The sequence below is a fragment of the Pseudorasbora parva genome, chromosome 10 (genome assembly GCF_024679245.1).
Source record: "Pseudorasbora parva isolate DD20220531a chromosome 10, ASM2467924v1, whole genome shotgun sequence".
NCBI lineage: Eukaryota > Metazoa > Chordata > Actinopteri > Cypriniformes > Gobionidae > Pseudorasbora > Pseudorasbora parva.
Window position 1 is genome coordinate 25,424,225 of NC_090181.1, and position 10,029 is coordinate 25,434,253.

Sequence of the window (10,029 nt, forward strand, 5' to 3'; positions counted from 1 at the left end):
AAGTCATTATTTACTAACCTCATGTAATTCCAAATATGGCTTGTAGTTTTTATTATTTATTTATTTATTTATTTATTTATTTATTTATTTATTTATTTATTTTTTACAGAAACAGTACAACATCTGGGCTGTATGCAAGTGGATGCATTTATTTATATTTAATCATTTATCAGATGCTTTTATCCAAAGCGACTTACAAAAAGGGGAGAGCAATAGAAGCAAAGAAACAAACAAGGCCAACTGAGCTGTAAGAATTCTCAGTTAATCAAGCACAGTACACAAACAATTTTTTTTATTTTTTATTTTTTGACAAACAAACCGAACATTTTATTGGATAGTTAAGTGATAGTCTTTATTGGTCAGGTGCAATTGGAAAAGATGTGTCTTAAAATGTTTTTCAAAAATGGCTACAGACTCGGCAGCTCGAATTGAGATCGGCAGGTCATTCCACCAGGTGGGAACGGTCCAGGAAAATGTCCGTGAGAGAGATTTCATGCCCCTTTGGCATGGAACCATGAGGCGCCGTTCACTCGCAGAACGCAAGCTTCTGGAGGGTGTGTTAGTCTAAACAATATTACAGTAAAAACTGTAATTTTGTGAAATAATAAATATACAGAACTGACGAAATGTTTTATATTTTAACCCTCTATGGTATAGCAGGTACGCAATATGATTTCAATGAGGAAAAATTATTTGTGGTGTTTTTCCAGCTTAAAATAGGACACTTTACCAATAGCAACAATAATAGGTAACAATTTTTTTTTTTTTTTTTTTTTTTTAAGTTTGTTGCCTCAAGGCAACATTGTACCACAACGGACAAATTGAAAAAAAAAACATCCCCGGTTACGTATGTAACCGTAGTTCCCTGAGAACAGGGAACGAGACGCTGCGTCAGCTGACGCTACGGGGAACGCCTTCAGCGTGACAGGTGTCTGAAATCGCTATCAAATCACAATCCTACTGACCGTCGGCAGCTGGTGATGTCATCACCGTGCGACCAGGAAGTATAAAAAGTGCACCGTGCCAAAATGACGCTATCCGCTTCGTCTGAAGGGACTGTGGGCAGGCACACCTTGAAGCATGGCCATCTGACGCAGCGTCTCGTTCCCTGTTCTCAGGGAACTAAGGTTACATACGTAACCGGGGACGTTCCCTTTCGAAAGGGAACTCGAGCTGCATCAGCTGACGCTACGGGGAACGATATACCCACGCCGCCATGCTGAGGGGAGTGCACGCCCCGAACTGGCAGTGGGAACTGCCTGGACGAGAGTTCAAAGAAAGTCTGAACCACTCCCCCTCTAGCCACACAGGCTGCCAGTGACATCATTCCCTACGGTCATAGCCCAAGCTATATGCCTAAGAGAGAACCTTATTAAGTTTTATCTGAGGTTTCCTACTCTTGGCTTGCTCGAGGGCCTGGGACCTACTACTTCGAGGGAAGGAGTCCCTTAAGGGAATGTGGCTAGGGGACCCGAGGGCGCCCCAGCCGTCACTAATTCGGGAAAACCTTCACCAAACGCCACCAGGGAGGCCTCACCTGGCATCACTTCTGTGGGACACCCCAGCTTGGCCAACCCTGTCTGTAAAACAGAGCCTCCGGATATCGCTCTTACTCATGAGCATCCAGACTGAGGGACTGCAAACTGGCAATGTCCTCCTCAGACTGGAACTCGGAGACGGGAATCCTGGAGAGCAGTACTCAGCTTAGTGCTTCTTACCCTTGCCAGCGAGGGGAGTCTCTTCTGCTCAATCCTAGGATCTACTGAACACATTTATTACAGGGGTGCTCAGAAGACCGGAAAGGCCTAAGGACTGATCTAACCGGGAGGCCCCGAGGGGGGCCTACCTGTCTGATCAGACTCAAGCAGCCGTAAGCTTGCAGAGCTCTTAAGCCAGCCTGGTAGATAAACCATGCTGTAGGCTAGCCAGTCCCTGTCCTGAAGGGACTGCTCAGCAGAAACGGAGTCTCGTTGTGCTAGGGCATGAGCCCGCCCTTGAGTTATACCGGCCAAGGCGTTGCGTTATACCCGCTCAAGGGAACCGTCCCCCTCCCCCCCCCCCCCCCCTGGGAGGCCAAGAGGCGCCTCTACCTGGCACCATTAGTGCTAGCTGTTAAGAGCCCCAGGAAGGTGGCTTTACTGGTTCCTCAGGGGGCCCATGAGGCCATAACCCCAGAAGCCACCCATGCTAATGGCTAGCTTGTCACCGAGACCTGGTCCGGGAATCCTTTCCCAAAGAGGCCAGAAAGGCCTGAAAGCATAATACACTGGCCTTCCGAGCGTCCCGGCTCGGGGACTCACCCTCAGGTGGCCTGAAGAGGCCTGCTACCTGTCAGCCAATGTGCAAACTGTCGGAGGTTGCTGTGTTCCCGGGGCTCGCCTCCAGGGAGGCCTGTTTGATGCCCACGTATTGTCCGGTCTTCTAGGGCGGCCGGGAGAGGCCTATTGCCAAATGACAGTTCCCTATTAGATTGGTGACAGACGGTGCTTATCTGATGGCAAATCCCACCGGAAACCCTGCAGGGCCGGGAAACGACCTTAGGACGGCCCGAAGTGGCCTGCCCCTGATAGCAGACCATGCTAGCCGCCTGGCTAGCACCCACGCACACTTGCTGCGAGACCTGGGAACCGGGGCTTACCATACAGGAGGCCTAAAGCGGCCTAGATCCTGTCACCCAGTGGTCGGAACCCTAGGTCACCCCCTCAGGGGACGCCATCTGAGGCATGCTGAAACTCAGTGAGCCCTCAAGTCGGGCTGACAGTGGCTTGTCTGCTGGCTGATGAGGACTGGATATCCAGTCACTACCTGGGGACTCATCCCCAGGGAGGCCGTAAGGGGCCTACTTATGACGAGGTTTCTGCTGCAGCCGACATCATTGGGGAGAACCCTCCCCGGCTCACATGGGCCACGACGTCGGAACTCGCCCGCAGGAAGGCCTACTGAGGTCTACCACCTGACCCAGAGTTAACTGCCCGGACTGCCTCGGCTGGCGTCTCCCCGCCAGCCGGCCTTCTGTAGATGGTCCGTCCCAGCCGCTTGTAGAAGCCTTCTGTGATGGCGCAGTCTCCCAGGCAGCGCCTACCAGCGTGGACCTAAAACACAATGCCCACAGCAGTGCACTCAGCATAAAACGCTTTGGACCCTCTAAAGCGAGAGGAGTACAACTTACGCCGCCTGCCAACTGCGGGGAGGCCGGATAGGGATAAAAAGCTCCTGCGGGACTACCGACAGGAGCCCGGGGCAACTGCCAGGGCAATATGCCACCGCGAGACGCCACCGCCATCCCATCAACAGCCTAGGCCAACTTGATGCACTAGCATCGGTCTGATAATCCCACAAACAAAGGCCCTAAAGAGGGCTGGGACAGCAGACCTTACTGCAGTTCATGCGCTAGCCTAACCTCACATATTCATCTAGATATTTTACTAGCAGAGGTGCCAACGCTACCCAGAGGTGGCTACAGCTAAAAAAGTTCGCTAGGAGAACGTACAGCAGTTTATACCGCCGATACATGCCCGCGGCATGTGCGGTGGCCTCAACTGCCCATATTACACATATCCAGAAGAGAAACAGCCTTATAAACTACTGTTGCTACACTAGCAAACATACAGCCTACATAAACACTCTGTGTTTATCACAAACATCGTTCTAGCCACCTTCACAGGGGAACTACAGGCCCAACTTCTCCAATTGTTACATTTCTTCACTCTTTTTGCAGAAAAAACATCCCTCAGGGAAGCATAGAGTCCAAACATACGTCATTGAAAAGAAGAATGTTTGTCCTAAAAGGGGACATCCGCTGTCTTCAGTGCCTCATCGCTTCATGTAATATGCATGCTTCGGCGCACTAACCTGAGGGTGCGGCGCTCTCATACACTGGCCTGGCAGGCCGTCAGAGCGTACTGCGTTGGTCCAGCCGATGATCCTCGGATCTCGACGGGCCAGGGACACCCTCCTGCCTGGGCGCCACCCCGGACCTCAGCGGAATACAAGTTCTATACGCCGCCGAGCGCGCCCTCGCCTCTCTGAACCTTCCCATCACCGCCTCGACGGAGGTGCCGAAAAGTTCAAAGGGCGAGACCGGGGCATCGAGGAGAAAGGCCTTTTCTTTCACCCCGATGTCTGCCAGATTCAGCCACAGATGCCTTTCCGTGGCGACCATAGCTGCCATCGACCGTCGGATGGCGACTGCTGTCTGTTTGGCCGCCCGGAGAGAGAGATCCGTGGTGCATCCAATAGTATACATGTGTCCAATAGTATACATAGTATACATGATCGTGTGCAAGGCCGCCGCCGCCTGACCCGCCGACGTGTATGCCCTGCCATTAAGACGCAAAGTCGTCTTTAATGGTTTTGATGGCAGGGCTGGAGCTCTTAGTGTCGATGGCCGCCCGGACGCGAGATAGTTCGTGAACGTCTCGTCGATGGGCGGCATCGACACATACCCTGCCTCGGAAAAAAACGCTGATGTCGATGGATTCGCGTCGAGTAGGGTTTCTTCCATGCCCCCACGACCTGCTCGTGAAGGTCGGAGAGGAATGGAAGGCTCCCGGGAGCTGGGCGGCTATGGTCGGGGAGAAACCGATCGCCGATCACCGATCGCCGGGCGGCCTCTCCCCTGGCTCTCTGCCATGGCAGCTGAAGTCTCAGCGCCGCGCGCCCCATCACATCCAGCAGCTCCCCATACACGGGACAGGATGGCTGGGAGGATTCAGCCTCAGCCTCATTTTCCTCCTCATCCACAGCCATCCTCTCATCAACCGGAAAAGCACGGGCTGACGAAGAGGAGGAGTCTCCATCCGACTCCTCCTCCGTCAGCTGGCCCTCGCGACCTGGCTGATCGTCCGCGAGCACTGTGCTCTCCAGACGATGAGCCAGATCCATCTGGGAGCCCCAGGACAGACGGCGCCGCTTGACGCCTCGGCATGAGCGGGACCTCTCCCAGATCTTGTTCCTGGATCAATTAAATGTTGATCCAGGATCAACAAATGATGCGATCCAGGAACACATCTTACTTTACAAAATCACGTTCACCGACCGCGCCTTCAGTTCAAAACAGGTCAGTTATTTCATGTGACTTCTCAGGGCATATTTCAATACAATATTTCACTGTAATAATACTGTTTAATGCTGTGAAATCCTTATTTTTTCACTGTGTTGCTGTGATATTACAGACCTTGTTGTGATATAACAGCAGGTTTTAGATTACAAGATTTTACTGTAAAATGAGAGTTAAATGCTCTAAAATCCAAGGATACTGTAGTTTTTACAGGTGTTCATTTGGATATTACAGGGAAACTTAATTACAACAAGTTCTTGAAAATACTTCTTTACTTACCAGTGAAGTTACTTTACTTTTTTATGGGTGATTAACTGGATGGAAATTAGTGAAAAATACCCTTTTCATTGGAGAAAATATGAAGCAATGTGACCTGTGCACACTTGCTGAAACAGGACACAAAATGGACCCCTGTGGGTCATGTGACCAATTTTTTTGCACTTTCATTGATTAGTATTTGAGTTCTTCTTCCCCGAGATAGGTTTGAACAATAAACTGGTGTTTCATTTGATATCTAAAATAGACTATAATGGAGGCAACACCGTACCAAAATATATATTTAAATGTAATTTATTGGTAAAGCTGCATTTTAGCAGGCATTACTCGAGTCTACAGTCTTACATGATCCAATTTTCAGCAGCCATTACTCATTCTAATATGCTGATTTTGTGCAAATTATTATCAACTATTATTAGTGGTCAAATATGAATGATATTTCTTATTATCAATGTTGAAAGCGGTTTTTGCTCCTTAATATTTTTGTGGAACCAGTGACACATTCTTTGATGAATATAGACAGCATTCTTAAATAGAGCAGCATTCTATATGCAATAAATCGTTTGTAACATTACAAATGCCATACTGTCACTTTTGATCAACTGAATGCATCGTTTTTAAAATCGTACTCATCCCAAACTTTTGAATGGTAGTGTATCAGGGACTGTTTCAACAAAAAATATTAAACAACGAAAACTGTTTTCTACATTGATAATCCTAAACACTAAATCAGCATATTAGAATGATAATACATTATTGTAAATTGTAAAAATATTTCACAATATTGCGGTTTTACTGCTTTTTTTATCAAATAGTAATAGGACTTAACGAGTATAAAAAACCTCTTTCAAAAACATAAAATATATATGTGCTTTGGACATTATTCTTTAATATTTTCCACATAAAAAATAACAGGTTTGCTTTGATCTGAATGCGTTAAAAAAAAAAAAAAAACGTATTCATTTAAACAACATACAACACTCTTCTGAAGGATTATGTGACACTTAAGACTGGAAAAAAGGGCTGCTAAAATTTCGGCTTTGTATCACAGGAATAAAATACATTTAAATATTAAAAGGGAAAACATTTCCTCAGTTTTTATTATTGAATATTTCACAATATTAGGGTTTTTACTGTATTTTAAAAAATGCTGCCTAATTGGTGAGCATAAGAGACTTCTTTTAAAAAAATTTTTATTTCACTCTCATTCACAAGTGTTTGACTGTGTCTGCGTGTGACACTCTAACCTATGAGGCGCCACGTAGGATTTAAATCAAACTTCGCTTATCAATACATACATAACACACGTACATATACACCTATACATTACTCGCATATACATGTATACTATTGGATGTTCAAAATACACGTGCACACTAATAAAATCCATACCAATACATAATGTTAGTAATTAATGCATACACACTTGTGAATAACTTGCATATAAACTTCCATGCATATACACCTATAAATACTCGCATATACATATAACCTTCCATGCATACACACTTGTGAATAACTCGCATATATAAACTTCCATGCATATACACCTATAAATACTCGCATATACATATAAACTTCCATGCATATACACCTATAAATACTCGCATATACATATAAACTTCCATGCATATACACCTATAAATACTCGCATATACATATAAACTTCCATGCATATACACCTATAAATACTCGCATATACATATAAACTCGATGCACGCATGTACCTATACTCACTCGCACATAGGCTACATATAAACTTCCATGCATATACACCTATAAACACTCACTCATACATATAAACTCGATGCGCGCATACACATCCATAAAACGCGCATACATACAAAATAAAACGTGGATGCATGCTTTAGTTGTGTATAATATGTATATGCGAGTGATTTCATATGTGGATGTGCGAGTGATTTCATATGTGGATGTGCGTGAACTTTTAAGTGCAAACGGAAGTCATTTCAGTGTAAAAGGAAGTCATTTCAGTGTAAAAGGAAGTCATTTGTGTGTACACGGAAGTAACCTGCCTATATTTACCGCATTTACAACTTTGCAATCATGGAGAGTGATCGTGCTACAACTGAAGGGGGGAGGGAGAGAGAGAGAGAGAGAGAGAGAGAGAGAGAGAGAGAGTAGAATGGAAAGAAAAAACAAAAAAGCAGGGTTTTTTTTTTTGCATAACTAAAGAAATCACAGCTTGTTTGCTAATGCACTTGGTAGGCTACTGAGTATTTATTTTTCCCGACGTTCGTTTTCCACACGTCTAATAGGCAGGTTACAAGTAGCCTGTGTGGTTTTGTTTCATCAATACAGTGTACTTTTTTTCTGGATTTGTAGGGTGGGGCCCGTTGTAAAACGTGAGGAGCACATTGTAACATGACCATATGTCAGCTTGAAATCTGATATGATCAAAAAATATACAATTTTGTCAATAAAATACATTTACCAACTTTTTCATATATAACATGAAAAAATAAACTTTTTTGAAACACTATGTTAAAGTGTTTATATATGTTATGTTAAAGATAAAAAAAACTAAAAAAAAATTTATCTGACAACAAACACACAGCAAAAACACAGCTATAGGGCCTACAGCAAAATGTAAAACATAATTTCTGAACATTGACTCGTTCTTTATTGACCTTATTTTCTAATGGTTTCGCAACAGAATTCATAAGCATTGTTAATATGAATTACACAGATCAAGCATAACATTATGACCGATGAAGTGAATAACACTGATTCTCTCTTAATCACAGCACCTGTTAGTGGGTGGGATATATTAGGTAGCAATTTTGATAATAGAAATGTGTCAGAATACACAGTGCATCGCATCGTATGGGGCTGCATAGCCGCAGACCAGTCAGGGTGCCCATGCTGACCCCTGCACTGCTGAAAGCACCAACAGTGGGCACGTGAGCATCAGAACTGAACCTTCGGCGCAATGGAAGAAGGTGGCCTGGCCTGATGAATCATATTTTTTTTACATCACGTGGATGGCCGGGGGCTTGTGTGTCACTTACCTGGGGAACACATGGCACCAGGATGCACTATGGGAGGAAAGCAAGTCAGTGGAGACAGTGTCATGACAGGGCAATGTTCTGGGAAACCTTGGGTCCTGCCATCTATTCGGATGTTACTTTGACACGTACCACCTACCTAGGAATTTTTGCAGACCATGTACACCCTTTGACGAAAAATGGGATACCCTGGTGGCTGTGGCCTCTTTCAGCAGGATAATGGTTCAAGAATGGTTTTTGAGGAGCACAACAAGTGAGAATTGCTGACTTAGCCCCCATAATCCAAAATCCAATTCTTGGAGTTCTCACCCCACAATTTACAGGAATAAAAAAGGATCTGCTGCTAACATCTTCCCAGATACCACAGCACACCTTCAGGGGTCTAGTTGAATAGAATAGCATAGTTTTAATTGGCCAGTACAACTGGGATTTAAATGTGGCAAGTGTCAAGGCTACATTACATTGTCTGTAATTATTTGTTTGTTTGGTGTTTCCTTGTTTTTTGTGTGCAAAAGAGCTTCTGATTCCAGTACTTCCAGAAAAGGCAAATATAGAAAAAGGTTATGTGACGCCACAGCAGGTATACAACCTTCCGAACGCTGAAGCGGGCCATCCTTCACTGCATGATCCCTATTATATACTTATTCTGGACTGTCGTTCTGCAGAAAGGTAACATATACACACAGTCACACATGCAGCGAAAGAACTTGGTGCTTCTATCTGATGTCAAAATAAGTTTAACGCTATAGCATTTGTATACATGTGCAGATATAAGCAGAGCCACCTGGTGAGTGCCCGTGCCAGTGTGACGGTGATGCATCCAGAACTTGGCTGTTTGATAAGCTGTGTTCAGCTGCAGGAGTTTTCCATAATACTGCTATACGCTGAAGAAGGCCAAAGTCCAGGTACAGCATACTCATAATGTGAATAAAACAAAACCTTATAAAACTGTCTGATTAAAATAACAATATAGCTAAATAATACATTTTATAAATTATGTTATGTTGTATTAATATAAAAGTATTATTTTTAAATATAATTAACATTGTTAAATAAAAATAAGTATATTATTATTATTTTTATTTAAAACTTATAGTTTGTATAGTTTATATGTTATTTAGATTTATAAATAACATGTTTTACATTGATTGATACATTTATAACAACCTAATAAATGATCAAATTTATTATTTAGCTATATTATTATTGTCAGTCTGGTAGTTTTATTAGTTTTGTGTTACATTGTTATTATTATTAGCTTACACTCACCTAAAGGATTTTTAGGAACACCATACAAATACTGTGTTTGACCCCCTTTTCCCATCAGAACTGCCTTAAAACCACTTCAGCTCTGCAGCACATTTTGCATTTTTTTGAGAATTAGGAATATCTGAATTTAAAAGGGCGCCCTACCCACATACATTGGAGTAAATTGATAAAAATTGTCTCATTTTACAGAAAACACTCTGAATTTTAACACAATGGTGGAATATTGAATATATTCTATTGTATCTATTCACAATTTTATGATAAACATATATAAAACAAAATATATTTTGATTTATTTTTAGTTAATTTGTTTTTAAAAAAATCTCTATTTCTGGAAGTTTCTGTTGATTCTATAAACTGGCACTAAACAGGGGAAAAATATTTTCTTGATATCTC